General features: G+C 36.3%; 1 protein-coding gene across 3 annotated transcripts in view; it reads left to right on the forward strand.

Moving 5' to 3' along the window:
- The window catches only part of HMBOX1 (homeobox containing 1), a 166,996-nt gene that overhangs the window by 103,545 nt on the left and 46,376 nt on the right, over nucleotides 1-17,075 (forward strand). The gene's annotated exons all lie outside the window — the stretch shown is intronic.

Genomic DNA, 17,075 nt, shown 5'->3' on the forward strand with positions numbered 1-17,075 from the left:
TCACGCCATTCTCCTGCCTCAGCCTCCCGAGTAGCTGGGACTACAGGCGCCCACCACCTCGCCCGGCTAGTTTTTTTTTTTGTATTTTTAGTAGAGACGGGGTTTCACCGTGTTAGCCAGGATGGTGTCGATCTCCTGACCTCATGATCTGCCCGTCTCGGCCTCCCAAAGTGCTGGGATTACAGGCTTGAGCCACCGCGCCCGGCCGTCTTGATTTTTCTAGGAGATAAAAAAGAGTCTTTGAAATGCTTGAGTGCTGTGTGTTAAAATAATTACTATCATGCATAAGAAATAATAATAAGAAATCTCTTAAGCCATTGTTTAGCCACATTGTTTTTAGTCTTCAGCTTTATCATTAAGCTGAATCCCCATCAGTATCTAGCCGTCCAAGTGACTTATAGATGGCCAGTGGTTCTGCTTTTTACTAGCCTGCACCCTCTTAGCTAACCCTCTTTTTTTTTGGGGTTTTTATTTTTAGCTATAACTTGTTTAACACTTATCAGGTGTTAGATGTCATGCTAACTGTTTTATATACTTGAGAAGCAGGTGTTAACTTCCTCAGTTACAAATGAGAAAACCCAGGCTTAAGGGGATTGACTCATTTGCCAATAGTCATGCAGTTAATTGCTGTTTGTTTTGCCACACAGCCACTGTTCTTTACATAGCAATTTGGTATACAGAGAAAATGTACTGCCATGGTCAAGGGCACTTTGTTGATGGACTGCCTGGCTTCAAAAATCTGATTTCCATCCCTTACTTATTATGTAACTTTGGCCAAATTACTTAAGCCTCAGTTTCTCCTCTTCTAGAAAATAGAAAGAATAACAACAGTACCTACCTAAACGGATTCTTGAGTGGATTAAATGAGTTAGTTTTGGTAAAGTTTCAAATGGCATATAGTAAATGCCATAGAAGTTTTTCTGTTATTATCGTTAACCATTATAATTGCTTAATTTTCAGCAGGCAATCATTTTTCATTCATGTCTCTCCAGTTAGACTTTCCTAAAGCTAAGTTTCTTGAGACTAAATATGTTAACCATAATTTTTATAGCTTTGGGCCACTTGATAATGAACTTTTGAACAATAAATTTACTTTTTATATTACAAAATATACTCATGTGGTTCAAACTTCAGAAGTACCCTTAGAAGAGTATACAATGCTGGCTGGGTGAGGTGGCTTACTCCTGTAATCCCAACACTCTGGGAATCCAAGGGAGGGGGGATCACGAGGTCAGGAGTTCAAGACCAGTCTGGTCAACATAGTGAAACCCCATCTCTACTAAAAATGCAAAAAATTAGCTGGGTATAGTGGTATGTGCCTGTAATCCCAGCTACTCAGGACACTGAGGCAGAAGAACCGCATGAACCTGGGAGGTGGAGGTTGCAGCGAGCCGAGATCCTGCCGTTGCACTCCAGCCCAGGCAACAGTGCGAGACTACGTCTCAAAAAAAAAAAAAAAAAAAGAAGAGTATGCAATACTAAATCTCCTTTCTCCTCTGTTCCTCAGCCATATCCCCTTCCCGGATGAGACTAATGTTAACAGTTTCTTCAGAAATTTTATTCATTTATTAGCAAATAAGTATGTCCATTGTCCTTTTGTGCCAAATCAACACCTAGGTTTTTTTTAACTTGGAAATTGTTCCATGTCGGTATATAAGAGTATTATCAGTATTTTCGGAAAGAACATAGTATACCATCTTCTAGATACATAAATTTCAACTATTAATAGTTAGCAATTAAGTAACTATTTTAAACTATTTTTTGCCTTTATTCCACACAAAATAGACACTACTTATGTAACAAATTAAATAAGGTATATTTTGATAAAGATTTAGATAAGATTTCAATTTGATGAGGTATTATTCTTTAAGATATACATACTTTTGTATGAGTAGGATTTTTTAAAGTTTTGACTGTGTAATTTAGGAATTTATCCTATAGAAATATTGGCTTATGTCTAGAATGATGACAGTAGAAGAATATTTATTGCAGCATATCGTATGATAACAAAATGCTATAAATAACCTACATGTCCACTAGTAGAGGCTAGCTAGGTAAATTATAGTACATCTATACTATGGAGTACTATTTGCCCATAAAAGAATAAAGCAGCTCTGTATGTCTCCAGTGGAATGAAGAAGGGGATAGGTTGTAAGGTATGGATGGAAGATGACTTATTTTTGTTCCTTTTGGATTTTGTACTCCATGTATAAGTTCTGTATTTAAAAAAAATTCCAGGACCAATTTTAAAAACAAATATTATGTCACAGACTCAACAATAATCTCTACTGGCCAAATTCAACCCCAGGGTTACCAGTTTGTTCATTGTGCTCTCTGATACCAATGAGAATCGTAACAGGATTTTGTTGTTTTTGTCAACATGAATCTAAAGTTTATCTTTAAGAAAAAACTACATAAGAATAACTAAGAGATTGTTTAAAAAGAACAGGGGAGGGCCAGGCATAGTGGCTCACACCTGAAATCCCAGTGCTTTGGGAGACCAAGGTGAATGGATTACTTGAGGTCAGGATTCAGGACTAGCCTGGCCAACATGTTGAAACCTGTCTCTACTAAAAGTACAAAAGTTAGCCAGGTGTGGTGGTGCATGCCTATAATCCCAGTTATTCGGGAGACTGAGGAAGGAGAATCATTTGAATCCAGGAGGTGGAGGCTGCAGTTAGCCAAGATTGCACTACTGCACTCCAGCCTGGGCGACAGAGTCAGACTCCATCACAAAAAAAGAAAAAAAGGTGGGGGGGGTTGTGGGGGGAAGAGGTGGCCACATTTGCCCTACCAGATATTAAAATACGCTACATAAAGTTAGAGTAAGTAAAACAGAGTCATTTTATTGTCAGATAAATATATCAGTTGTACAGGATAGAGTTCATTAATAGATCCTTGGAGATGAGCAAATTTAGCTTAAATAAAGGAAGCCCTTAAAATCTGTAAGGAAATAATGTTTTTCCATTGATTGTTTGAAAATGAAAAAATAAATATAGATACCAATATTATACTGGAAGCAAAAATCAGTTTTCATACAGAATAAAGAACTAACCGAATATACTTTTTAAAGCTGGAGAAAAGATTCTACACTACTGTTAAAAGAAAATAATGAATATTTTTATTATTTTGGGATAGGAAAGGCTTTCCTAAGCAATACATAAGACCCAAAAAATAAAATTGTATGGGTTTAACTGCATAAAAATTTTAAGCATATATCCAGTAAAAGATACTGTAAAGATTCACATTGACAGATATTTGTAGCATTATAGAGCAAAAGATTGGTATCTATGATGGTATCTCAAAAGAGCTCTTACAGGTTATTGTGAAAAACGACAAGTAACCTAATAAAAAATTTGTAAAGAGTAGCAGTGTGTAACTTACGCAAGACAAAATATAAATGGCCAATAAACATGAAAAGATGTAAAGCATCATCTTAGAATATTAAATAAGAACAATTTAATTGCAAGAGATCGGGGGGATTTTTGCCCATTAAATCAGCAAACTTTAGAAGATTGAGGGATATCAGTGGTCCACTTCTGTCCATCAAAACCCAGCAAAGACAATAAAACAAAAATAGAAGAAAAACTAGTGAAGCAGTAGCTAGAACCTTAAAACACAGACCAAGTCAAATAAGAATTCTGGATCAAAACAGAGGAAAATGGTGGGAATTCTTGCATAGATACAGTCTAACATAGAAATCCATACCCATCAGCAGTAATTCCTAATCCCCCAGTCCTCCAAGCCCTGGTATGCACTAATTTACTTTCTGTCTCTGTAGATACAGCTACAGACAAACTTCCCGACATTTCATAAGATTGAATCATACACTACATAAACTTTTGTGTTGGTCTTCCTTTTACTTAGCATAATGTTTTTAAGATGCACACATGTTATAGCATGCATCAGTAGTTCATTCCTTTCCATAACTGAATAATATATCGTTATATGCATATACTGTATTTTATTTATTCATCAGTTGGTGGACATGTGGATTGTTTCATTGGCTATTGTCAGTAATAATGCTGCTATGAACATTTGTAGATAAGTTTTCGAGTGGACAGATTCTCTGGGAAATGTGCCTAGGAATAGAACTGCTGGGTCACATGGTAATTCTGTGTTTAATGTTTTGAAGAACTGCCAAAACTCTTTTCCGTTTTATAAAACCACCACCAATGTATGACATTTCCAATTTCTTCACATACTCACCAACACTTTATGATAGCTATCCTAGTGGATATGAAGTGGTATGTCTCTCATTGTAGTTTTGATTTGCTGTAGTTTTGATTTAGTGAGTAATGCACTTTTCACATGCATCTTGGTCATTTAGGTATGTTTTTTGGAAAAATGTCTAGCCAAATCCTTTGTCCATTTTAAAAATTGGGTTATTTGGCTGGGTGCGGTGGCTCACGCCTGTAATCCCAGCACTTCGGGAGGCCAAGGCGGGTGGATCACTAGGTCAGGAGATCGAGATCATCCTGGCTAACACGGTGAAACCCCGTCTCTACTAAAAAAAAAATACAAAACATTAACCGGGCGTGGTGGCACACGCCTGTAGTCCCAGCTACTCGGAAGGCTAAGGCAGGAGAATGGCATGAACCCGGGAGGCAAAGATTGCAGTGAGCTGAGATCGTGCCACTGCACCCCAGCCTGGGTGACAGAGCAAGACTCTGTCTCAAAAAAAAAAAAAAAAAAAAAAATTGGATTATTCATCTTTTTATACTTTTTATATTGAAGTGTTAAGAGTTCTTTTATATTGAAGTGTTAAGAGTTCAATTATATATATATATATATATAATTATATATTATATAATATATTGAAGTGTTGAGTTCTTTATATAAGTTCATATATAAATTGAGTTCTTTAAGTTCATATATAAGTTCATGTATAAGTTGAATTCTTTATTTAAGTTCACATATACACACACATATACGTGAACTTATATCTGGCAAGTCGCTTATCAGATGTATCCCTTAGCAGATATGGTGTCTGCACATATTTTCTCCCATGTTTTTGGGTTGTCTTTTCACATTCTTGGCCAACATGATGAAACCCGTCTCTACTAAAAATACGAAAATTAGCTGGGTGTGGTGGTGCATGTCTGTAATCCCAGCTGTTTGGTAGGCTGAGGAAGGAGAATCATTTGAACCCAGCAGGTGGAGGCTGGGTTGTCTTTTCACATTCTTGATAGTGTTCTTTAAAGCACACAAGTTTTTAGTTTTGATGAAGTATATATTGTTTTGTTGTTTTGTTTTTGCTTTTAGTATCATAGCTAAGAAAACATTGCCTATTCCCAAATCATGCAGATTTGCATTTGTGTTTTCTTCTAAGAGTTTTATACTTTTAGCTCTTACGTTTACATCTTTGATCCACTTTGAGTTACTTTTTATATATGATGTGAGGAAGGGATGTGAACATTCTATTAATGTGGATATCCACTTGTCCCATGTATTTTATTCTTTTTGATGCTATTGTAAGTAGAACTGTTTTCTGAATTTTATTTTTGGATTGTTTATTGTTAATGGATAGAAATAAGGTTTATTTTGTATATTGATCTTATATTCTGCAACCACGCTGAACTCATTCGTTAGTTCTAATAGGGGTGTGTGTGTTTTGTTTGTGTATTCCTTTGGATTTTTTACATGCAAAATTATGTATCTGCAAGTAGAAGTAGTTCTACTTTTTCCTTTCCAATCTGGATGCCTTTTCTTTCTTTATCTTGCCTTCTAGCTAGAACCTCTAATACAATGTATAACAGAAGTGGCAAGAGCAAACATCCTTGTCTTATTCCTGATCTTAGGGAAAGTGTTCAGTCTTTCCGCATTACGTATGATGTCAGCTGTTGTTTGTTCATAGATACATATCAGGGTAGGGAAGTTTGCTTCTATTCTTAGTTTTTTATATCATGAAAGATTGGATTTCGTCATGTTTTTCTGTGTCTATTAAAATAGTTATGTGGATTTTGTCATTTATTTATGTGACTGTATTACATTGATTTTCGTTTGTTGAGTAAACGTTGCTATCCTGGGATAAATCCCACCTGGTCATAGTTTATAATCCTTTATATTTATATGTGTTGTTGGATTCAGTTTCCTAGCATTTTGTTGAGGATTTTTACATCTGCATACGTAAGGGACATTAATCTGTAGTTTTTTTTGAGACTGGGTCTCACTCTGTCGCCCAAGCTACAATGCAGTGGCACCATCAGGGCTCACTACAGCCTTGACCTCCTGGGCTCAAGTGATCCTTCCACCTCAGCCTCACAAGTAGCTGGGGAGTACAGGTGTGTGCCATCATGCCTTGCTAATTTTAAAATTTTATTTTGCAGAGATGGGGTCTTCCTGTGTTGCCCAGGCTGGTCTTGAACTCCTGGCCTCAAGTGATCCTCCCTCCTTGGCCTCCTAAAGTGTTGGGATTACAGGTGTCAGCCACCATGCCCAGCCTGTCTGTAGTTTTCCTGTGGTGTCTTTGTCTGATTTTGATATTAGGATAATACTGCCTCATGGAATTGAGTCAGAAGTGTTTTTTTCCTTTTTTATTTTTATAGAAGCGTTTGTGAAGAGTTGTTAATAGGTGTATGTGCGTTAATTATTTTTTATATGTGTGGTAGAATTTACCAGTAAAGCATTCTGGCTTTTCTTTGTGGGAAGATGTTTGACTATGAATTCAGTATCTTTATTTGCTATATAGCTGTATTCAGATTTTCTGGGCCTTGAGTCAGCTTTAGTAGTTTTTTCCTACAATTATGTTCGTTTCATCTAGATTATGTAATTTGTTGGCATATAGTTGTTTATATAATCCTTGTTGATCTATGTATTTGTTCTGCCTATTATTGAAAATGGTATATTGATATCTCCAACTATTATTGTTGAATTATCTCTTTCTGTCTTCAGTTCTGTCAGTTTTTGCTCTATGCATTTTAGGGCTCTGTTGTTTGGTATATATACATTTATAGTTATATCTTCCTCGTTAATTGAGCCTTTTATTATGTCTTTTTTTTTCTAGTAACAAGTTTTATCTTAAGGTCTGTTTGTCTTACATTAATATTTAACTGTCACTCAAGTTCTCATTTGGTTATTTTTATATGATGTATCTTTTTCCATTCTTTTACTTTCAACCTAATTATGTCTTTGAATCTGAAATGTCTCTCTTATAGACAGCATACAGTTGGATTGGGTTTCTGCCAATCTCTGTCTTATTGGAGTTTTTAATCTATTTAAATTTAATTTAATTATGATAAGGAAGGATTTATATCTGCCATTTTGCAATTTGTTTTCTATATGTGTTTCATCTTTTTGTTCCTCTGTTTGATTACTTTCTCTTTTGTGTTAAAAATAGTTTTCTCATGTACAATTTGAAATCCCTTGTTATTTCTTTTGCTATATTTTTAGAGTTATTTTCTCAGTCATTGCCCTGGAGATTACCATTAACATCTTAATTTATGACAACTTAATTAATACCAACTTAATTTTAATAGTATAAAAAAACTTTTCTCCTATAATAGGTTCATTTTGTCTTATAAATTACATTTATATATTGTGTGCCCATCAACTTAGATTATAGTTATTGCATTATATAGTTTCCTTGTATAAATAAAGTAGGAAAAGGAGTTATAGACACAAAATATTTAGTTATACTCTCATTTATATTTACCTACATAGTTACCTTTACCATCACTCTTATTTCTTCAGGTGTATTTGAGTTACTGCTTAATGTCCTTTCCTTTCAGCCTGAAGACCTCCCTTTAGTATTTCTTACAGGGCACATCTGCTGAGAGCATATTTTCTGTAATTTTCCTCATCTGAAAATGTCTTAATGTCTCCTTCCCGTGGTTTCTGATGAGAAATTAGCTGTTTATCATATTGAGCATTGCGTGTATGTAATGAGTCACTTCTCTCTTGTCACTTCCAGATTTTTCTCTTGGTCTTTGGTTTTCAATAATATATGATGTGTCTAGGTATGGATTTCTTTGAGTTAACCCTACTTGAATATCATTGAGCTTTTTAGATGTGTGCATTAATGTTTTTCATCAAATTTGGGAAGTTTTGGTCACTATGTTTTCAAAATATTCCTCACTTTTGTCTCTCTGTTTCTTCTGGGATTCCCAGTATGTGTATGTTAGTAAGCCTGATGGTATCCCATAGGTTTTTGAGCCTTTGTTCCATTTTCTTCATTCTTTTTTTCTTTCTGTTCCTTATAATAGATCATATCCATTGACCTGTCTTCAAGTTTGCTGATTATTTCTTCTTCCAGTTCATATCTACTGTTGAGTCCTTTTAGATAATTTTTCGTTTTATTTTTTATACTTTTCAATTCCAAGATTTCTATTTGGTTCTTGTAATTTTTGTCTGTTTATTGATATTCTGTGTTTGGTAAGGCATTTTTCTCATACTTTCCTTAGTTCCTGAGACATGTTTCTTTTGATTCTTTTAGTCTTTAAAATGGTTAATTTAAATCTTTGTCTATTAAGTTCACTGTCTGGATTTCTTCTAGGACACTTCTTATTGACTGCATCTACTGTGTATGAGCCATACTTTCTTGTTTCTTTGCATGTCTCATAAGTTTTGTTTTAAAACCTGGAAATTCTAAGTAATGTGGAAACTGGAAATCAGATTCCTTCCTCCCTTGGATTTATTATTACCGTTGTTGGTGATGTTTGTTTAATGAATTTCCTGATTTAACATTATAAAGTTATTATTCTTTGTGGTATGTAGCTGTTGAACTCTCTTCCTTGTCAGCTTAATGGTCAGATAATTATTAGGTAAAGAATTCCTTAAATCTCTAGAAACAATAAGTCTCCCAGCTTTTGTCAAGGGTCTCTCTCTGTGTACTGGGCACACCTTTAATGCTCAGGCAGACAGCTTATAATTCTGCCTAACCCTTCACTTTCTCTTTGTACTAGGTCTCAAGGTCAGCCAGAGGTGAGAGCTTCGAGTCTTCATGGGTCTTTCCTGTACATCTTAATAGCCCTATACATGTGCACAGCCCTACTCAAGTTGAGGACCTTCTAGATTCCTAGGAATATGTCATAGCTTTTTGAAGACTCTCATGGACATCTCATACCTCCACTTCTCTGTTGAAATATTTTGGTCAGCTTCTTGTTCACATCAGTTGTTGTCATTGCCTCAGGCAGCTGCAGTGTTAACTTACTGGCACTGATTGTTTTCGACAAATTACCTCACATCTGTCTTTCCTCCTCAGAGAGAAGCTGTTCATACTGAGTGAGATCTTGAGTCAGGTCAAATAAAGCAACCCTTGCAAATAAAGATTTCCAGGTAATTGCCAGACAGGTCAAATAATGACAGTTCTCTTAGAAGGGTGTTTTGAGGAACTTCAAACCTGTCCTTTCCCCTCCAGTGGCTACTAGGCCACACCTGGTTTTCACTGTGATTGCAGTAATGTTGGTTTTTAAGTCTACTATAATGATAGTATGACAGGCATGGGAGGAGGCCAAGTTAAAATGTCACATGTTGTTCTTACCAGAATTCAGCATTTTTTAAAATAAATGCTGTTTGGATTGTTGGAAAGCCTTTGGTAGTTTCTAAAGTTCTGAAGAAGTTGATTCTGACAATTGTTGACAGTGCTTTGATGGAACAGCAGATTTTACTGTTTTTGCTTTTATGGAGGAGTAGCTTTTCAGAGGTTTTTACTTCACCATTCTCACTGATGTCACTCCAAGAGATTTTGAAGGAAAGCTGACCCCAAAAATTTTCCCTGTAGAATTGTCCTCAAAGTATAAAAATGGAGACAAACATACAAACATACAAGGGCTGGAAAATACAGCACCAGTTAGCCTATGCTGTTAAAAACTACTCTGTGAAGAAATCTATAACCAAAGTTATATTTAAAAAGAAGGCATTTTGGCCGGACACAGTGGCCCACTCATGTAATCCCAGCACTTTGGGAGGCCAAGGCAGGTGGCTCACCTAGGGTCAAGAGTTCAAGACCAGCCTGGCCAACATAGCAAAACCCTGTCTCTACTAAAAATACAAAAATTAGCCAGGCGTGGTGGTGGGCACCTATAATCCTAGCTACTCAGGAGACTGAGGCAGGAGAATTACTTGTACCTGGGAGGCAGAGGTTACAGTGAGCCGAGATCATGCCACTGCGCTCCAGCCTGGGTAATAGAGCGAGATTCCATCTCAAACAAAACAAGGCATTTAGGTATTGACTGGAAAGGGAACAAGAGGGACTTTTCAAGGGGCATAGAAATAATCTATAAATTGATTTGAGCATGCATCATGTACATTTATCACATGCATCTGTACATTTATCAAAACTCATTGAACTATATACTTAAAATTTTACTGTTTGTAAAATATAACTCAAAATAAAACAAAAATGGAGTTGAGGAATGGAAAAACTAAGAAACTCTATGGTAAATCCTAAATCTTTTAAAATCTATAACCGTGAGTGTACAGCTGTGGCAACTATGAATTCAAAACAGAATGTAAATGTTGACCATCTAAACATATGTTCTAAATATGAGGAGATGGGTGCAAAGGCTGGGATATGGAAATGGGGGAACTAGAGTGTAAGGATGTGTGTTAGTTATCTGTTGCTACATTAAGAACTTAGCATCTTGTAACGTAAACCTTTATTATCTCACTCAGTTTGTATTGGCCAGGAATTCAGGAGCAGCTTGGATAGGTTGTTTTGGTTCAGGGGGTCTCTTGAGGTTGCAGTCATCTGGAGGCTTAAATGAGATTAGAAGACCCTCTTCCAAGATGACTCACTTGCATTGGCTGTTAGCAGAATGCCTCAGTTCTCTGTCACATGGACCTCTTCATAGGGCTGCTTGAGTGTTCTCATAACATGGCTAGCTTCTCCCACAACCAGCTATCTGAGGGTGGGGCAGTGGGAGACAGGGAGAGAGGGAAAGAGAGAAGGAGAGAAGGCAGAAGATGTAGTATCTTTCATGACCTAGCTTCAGATGTCACAGACCATCATTTGTGCCACATTTGTTGGTTGCACAGAGCAACCCTGATGCAGTGTTGGAGGGAATTACACAAAGGTAGTAAGACCAGAAGGATCATTTGGAGGTTGGAGGTCCCTTTGGAGGTTAGCTACCACAGTCTGCTAATTTCCTTAGCTTTTAAAGCTTGGAACCATTAAATAGTGCCCGTAAGTTTAAAAAAAAAAAATGCATCCCAATGATATAGTGTTTTTATATAATGCTTTTGCCTTGCTTTAGTGGACTCTTTCAGGAACCTCATTTCTCTTATGGAAACATTTACAAAACTTCAGATGTTTTTTCACTCCAGTTAAAAAAAATCCTGTGTTAAAATAAAACTAATTTTTTTATACATTTTAAAATTCTGTCTGTAGTATGGTCTCATTTCAGTTATTACTTCTACCTGTCCTATGTCTATATATGCTTGGAGTGATCTTAGAATTAGTGTATTTATTTCTAAGGGGCGAGAATTCAGGTGTGTGGTTTTTAAAATTTGCTTTTCTCTTAATTTTTCCTTTCATCTGAATTGCTTAGGATTTTTTAAATAATGGATATGTATTATGCTTACAAAAAGAAAGTCAGACTTTCAAAACAGTTTTATAATATTCAGTAATGGTGAGAATGTAGGGAAACATGCTTATCACTATGGTTAGAATATAAAATTAAGTACAGTCTTCTTTTTTTTTTCTTTTTTTATCTAAGTAGGAGAGGAGTGAGAGTACAGTCTTCTTTAGGGGACAGTTAGGTGACATTTGTCACAAACATAAATGCTCTTCACAAACTATGAATCAAAAATTTCATTCCTGTGAGTTAGCCCTAGAGAAATATTTATCTGTCTGCAGAAGGATATACATAGAGTGTCATTGTGTCGTAGTTTATAATAGTGAAACATTAACAACAACTGCAGTATCCAATAATAGATTCATGTTTTATTAAATTATGGTATAGAATACCTTGTAACCACTAGAATGAAGATTTATAATGTACTACATGAGAACATTTTAAGATATTAGACAAAAGTAAGTTACTTATTATATGTAGAATAACCCCAAGTGTATGTTTTTTAAAAAAACTGGGTGTGTGTGTATATATATATCTATATATATATTTGCGTATTTTTCTGTATTAAATGCATGGGGAAAGTCTGGATGGATTCACACCAAATAAGGATACCTTTAGGATAGGAAATAAGGGATGGGAATGGAGCAACAGCTTTTTTTTTTTTTCTGCACACATTTATGAATTATTTGAATTTTTGTAGCGAATGCGTATATGTGCTTTAACTGAAATTTAAACATAACTCTGCTTGCAATGTGGAAGGCGAATTATAGAGATGATAGCAGTTCTGAGGTAGAAGATTGCTTGAAGAAGGAAATTTCAATTTTTCAATTGTGAAATGGTCTTCTAATTAAGAAGGAACTTATCATGAGAATTTTGTACTTTGTAGATCTTAAATGGTTTGTTCTTTTTCTTATAGTTACTACAATTGTCCAGGCAAAAGAGACTGAGATTCCAAACTTCTGGAATGAGGATTGGAGAGAACATGAAAAGAATTTTAGGAAGAGAAAGTGATTGTATTTAGTAAATATGTAAGAGTGTGGGGGGAAAGTAGAGTGAACAGTAAAATTGAGATGGAGAACACGGGAAGAACAGATTTAAGGATGATAGTGAGTTAAGTTGACTATGTTGAGGACCTGTGGGAAAATCTCATGGACGCTATCTAGCAGATGGTTTGAAAGAATGGTCTGATAGCCTGGAGGTCATTGGCATTTAGATCACATTTTAAATCAATGTTGTTGGTAACTGAGATGACCAAAGGAATCCTGAGGGCCACTAACACGTAAGAAGCTAGCAAAGCAGCCCTGAAGTCGACTGAAAAGATGTGGTGTTGAAATTGTATCCAGCATTCCAAGGAGGAAGATGATGGGAGTAGTCAGTAGTGTCACTCCGCAGGAAGTGGAAGGAAAATTAAACATAAATTAGTGATACTGGAGATTCTGACAAGAATGGATTATGGTGGAGAGCCCTCTAGTGGAAGGGAGTGTGGTGTTTGAGGAACACATAGCCTGATGCAGCTGCTCAGAAAATAATGTGAATGAGGCTGGAAAGGCTTTTCTTCCTTTGAATACCATGTGATAACTTTCTTATTGGAAAGAAATTAATCAGGGCTTAGTTTTAGTCTCTCAATGTGTGAAGGTTATATGTAAATGTTTTCTTTTCCTCTGCCCTGTCAGAAGTAGACAAGATGAGGTTTTGAGGAACTAAAACTTGTGGGCAATGACATTTTCTTCTGCAGTGGGAAGTAGGTGGAAAGTTAAGGAAATTTTCTCCTGAGGAAAAGTATCAAAGCTGATAGTATCAAGAGACTGCCAGGGCTTATGAGACTGTGCTCAGCTGAAGGACCAAAGCAGCTCGAAGCATGAGTTCGTGGAGCCTTACCCATCTGTTAACAGGCTGCTAAGAAAAATCACTGTAAAATGTGTCTTTTTATGCTTTTAATTTTTTTTTTACAGTGCTTCTTTTGGAAAAACTACCTGCTTTACTTATTTTCTACGTTTATTATGTGAATACTGAGATTAAATTTAGAGGGAAGAAATTCTTGTTTATTTCTTCCTCACACAAAAGACAGGAGAATATTCTATATTTCTCTTCTCCCTTTGTTTTATTAAAGTAGTAATTACATATAGAGAAAATTGTGGAACAACATATGTGTAAATAGCTAACCTTGCTTACTTCAGAAAGTAAAATTGGAGGGGGAGGACAGAAATTCTTTGCAACTATTTGGTTGTTAAAATAACCAATAAAGTTCTGTATGTAGTATTTAGGGTGAAAAGCCAAAAATAATTAATGCGTATTTATAGAAAGATTAAGAAAACAATATAGAGATAGAAATGTAGGAATAATCTGCCACTTTAAATTCATATTGTATATCTTTAGTTATATATTAGCTTTTGTTACTATACAGACAGAATTTAGAATATGTAAAATTGTATATTCATAAAAATATATACCTTTTCATTTATTTTGTGGGCATCTTTCCATATTGATACATATCCATTTACTTCATTTTTTTGAAACTACATAGAATTTTAAAAACATTTTTGGGGAGACTTTTTAAAATTTAAATATATACACAGAAAACTGTCCAACTTAATGGACACATAAAAGTCAAGTGAGGACACCCATATAACCACCCTCCAGATCGAGATAAAGAGAAATGCTGGTCACCACATAAACCTTCCTCATTCTAACTCCCAGGCAGAAACCTTCTCCCTCCCATGTGTGTAACTACTATTCTGATTTCCATCCCTATAGATTAGTCGTGTCTGTTTTATAACTTTATATAAAATGAATCATATATAGTTATGTATGGCTTTTGTGTATGTGTGTCTGTGTTATAAGATTTTTCAGTTAACATTATTTTTGTGATGTTTATCCATGTGGTTTCATATAGCGGTAGTTTATCTTTTTCTATTTAGTATAGTAGCCTGTAATAGAATGTGTAGCTATCACAGTTGATGCATTCTTTTTTTTTTTTTTTTTGAGACGGAGTGGCATTCTGTCACCCAGGCTGGAGGGCAGTGTGGCACAATCTTGGCTCACTACAACCTCCACCTCCTGGGTTCAAGCAGTTCTGCCTTAACCTCCCGAGTAGCTGGGACTACAGGCACACACCACCATGCCTGGCTAATTTTTGTATTTTAGTAGAGATGGGGTTTCACCATATTGGTCAGGCTGTTCTCGAACTCCTGACCTCAGACAATCCACCCGCCTCTGCCTCCCAAAGTGCTGGGATTACAGGTGTGAGCCACTGCGCCTGGCTGATGCATTCTATTCTTGATGGGCATTTAGTTGTTTCACATTGGGGTCTATTATGGAAATGTTTATAAGAGCCTTCTTGTCTCTTCTGAACATACTTCTGTTGAGCAGGTGCACATTTCTGTGGGATATATGCCTAGGAAAAAAATTGCTAGGTCATAGAGTATGTATACGTTCAGCTCTAGCAGTTATCATCCAACTATTTCCCAAAGTGGCCCTGCCATTTTACCCTTCCATCAGCAGTGTGAGAATCTTATATGCTCTATAACCTTGCCAACACTTGGTATTGATGGCTTTTTGTTTGGTTGGTTCTGCTTTTTTGTTGTAGTTTTCTGGGGTTTTTTATGGCTTTTTAAAAGCATTAATTTTAAAACCTTCAAGTGTTTTGTTATATAATATACTCTAACTTAACTAACGTCCGTTTGATGAGATTTTGTCCTCTTCTCTCACTATAGCAAAGTCAGAACCTGGACAGCACTGTTGTCTAGCGAGTTCTGAGGCTTGTTCTATGTATGATCTGACTAAGGAAGATTTCATATTGGAACCAATTAACAGAGCTGATAATATATTTTTTCCTAACCAATTTTTCTGAAGTTTTCTGTTTTGAGTAGTATGATAGCAACATGAAAAATTCATGTAAAATAATTTTATTTTGCTAACATGAAAATCAATGTTGATTTCATGATGGTTGTTTTCTTCACCCTTTAGAAAAGCAGTATAGGCTGGGTGCGGTGACTCATGCCCATAATCTGGGCACTTGGAGAGGCTGAGGTGGGCGGATCACCTGAGGTCAGGAGTTCAAGACCAGCCTGGCCAACACAGCGAAACCCCATCTCTACTAAAAATACAAAAATTATCTGGGCATGGTGGCACATGCCTGAAGTCTCAGCTACTCGAGAGGCTGAGGCAGGAGAATTGCTTGAACCTAGGAGGTGGAGGTTGCAGTGAACCGAGATCACACTACTGCACTCCAGCCTGGTCAACAGAGTGAAACTCTGTTTAAAAGAAAAAAAAAAAAAAGTAGTGTTAAAAGATACCATAATGTCTGAAACTAGACTTTTGGTGAAAGCCGAATTAATTATCCAGAATAATTTGCATTTTCTCAGAAAAGGCATACAGTGCGTCCATCACATAAATCTTTAGTCCACTGGAAAACTGCTGTGTGAATTATTTGAGAATATAATCACTTAGGTTTTGGAAAGCTGTTTGAATTTTGCCTTTTGAAGTTGAAAGATTTTTCCAGGAGGGGCATGGTGGCTTGTGCCTATAATCCCAGCACTTTGGGAGGCCAAGGCAGGAGGACCACTTGAGCCCAGGGGTTCAAGAGCAGGCTGGGCAACATTGTGAGACCCCATCTCTACAGAAAAAATAAGAAATTAGCTGGATGTGGTGGGGCCTGGTACAGTGGCTCATGCCTTTAATCCTAGCACTTTGGGAAGCCGAGGTGAGGGGGTGTGGTGAGCCATGATTGCGCCACTGCACTCCAGCCTGGGAGACAGAGTGAGAACCTGTCTCGAAAAAGAAAAAGAAAAACGAAAGATGTTTCCAGTTGGAGAACTTTGCTTCACAGTCTTTCTTTTAACACTCCCCTCTCCCATTTCCTCAAATTTTCTTTTGACATAGGTTTTTAAGTGTGTGAAACTCTAGGGGCTTGCTTTTAATGAGTTAAATGTGATCCTCGGGACCTCCTGCTTTTTCTGATGTTAGAGGGTATGATTGCTTCATGATAGCTGCTCTTCCTGTTGGGCAGTATAGCTTTAAACAGGTGTCAACACAGGTGGTATTTAGTAATATTAGGTTACCCTCAGTAATTCCTTGGGAGGTTTTAGGTATTGGTAACGTTCTCTGGTAGCTGAATGGTCTTTTGGAAAGTGCCTTGTGAACTTACAAGACAGTTTTGTCTTTCCCATTGTTACTTGCTTTTGCCAGTTTGTACTGAATTACTCACTTTTTGGAATAGCTATGAATGATCAAATGAACATGTGATTCTCATACTAGTAAGGTTTAGGCATGCTTTTTTACTTTCAGATGTAGAGATTCTTTACATTTCTAAGTAATTGCTGTCAAGAGCTTCTTGGAGATAGCAGAAAACTACTGCTTTATATTCTATTCAGTTTTGTGGAAAGCGTGTGTTGGAAAAATGTCTTTAGCTGTTGAGATTTCTTAAGAGGTCATATTGTAACATACATAACTCTAAAAGTCTGCTAATTCTTCTCTGTACTAATGGTAATGCCTCTAAAAATGGCTAAATGAATTAACAAATAAGCCAAAAAAAAAAAAACCTTACTAAGACAGTATTTT

This window comes from Theropithecus gelada, chromosome 8 (assembly GCF_003255815.1).
Source record: "Theropithecus gelada isolate Dixy chromosome 8, Tgel_1.0, whole genome shotgun sequence".
NCBI classification, from domain to species: Eukaryota; Metazoa; Chordata; class Mammalia; order Primates; family Cercopithecidae; genus Theropithecus; species Theropithecus gelada.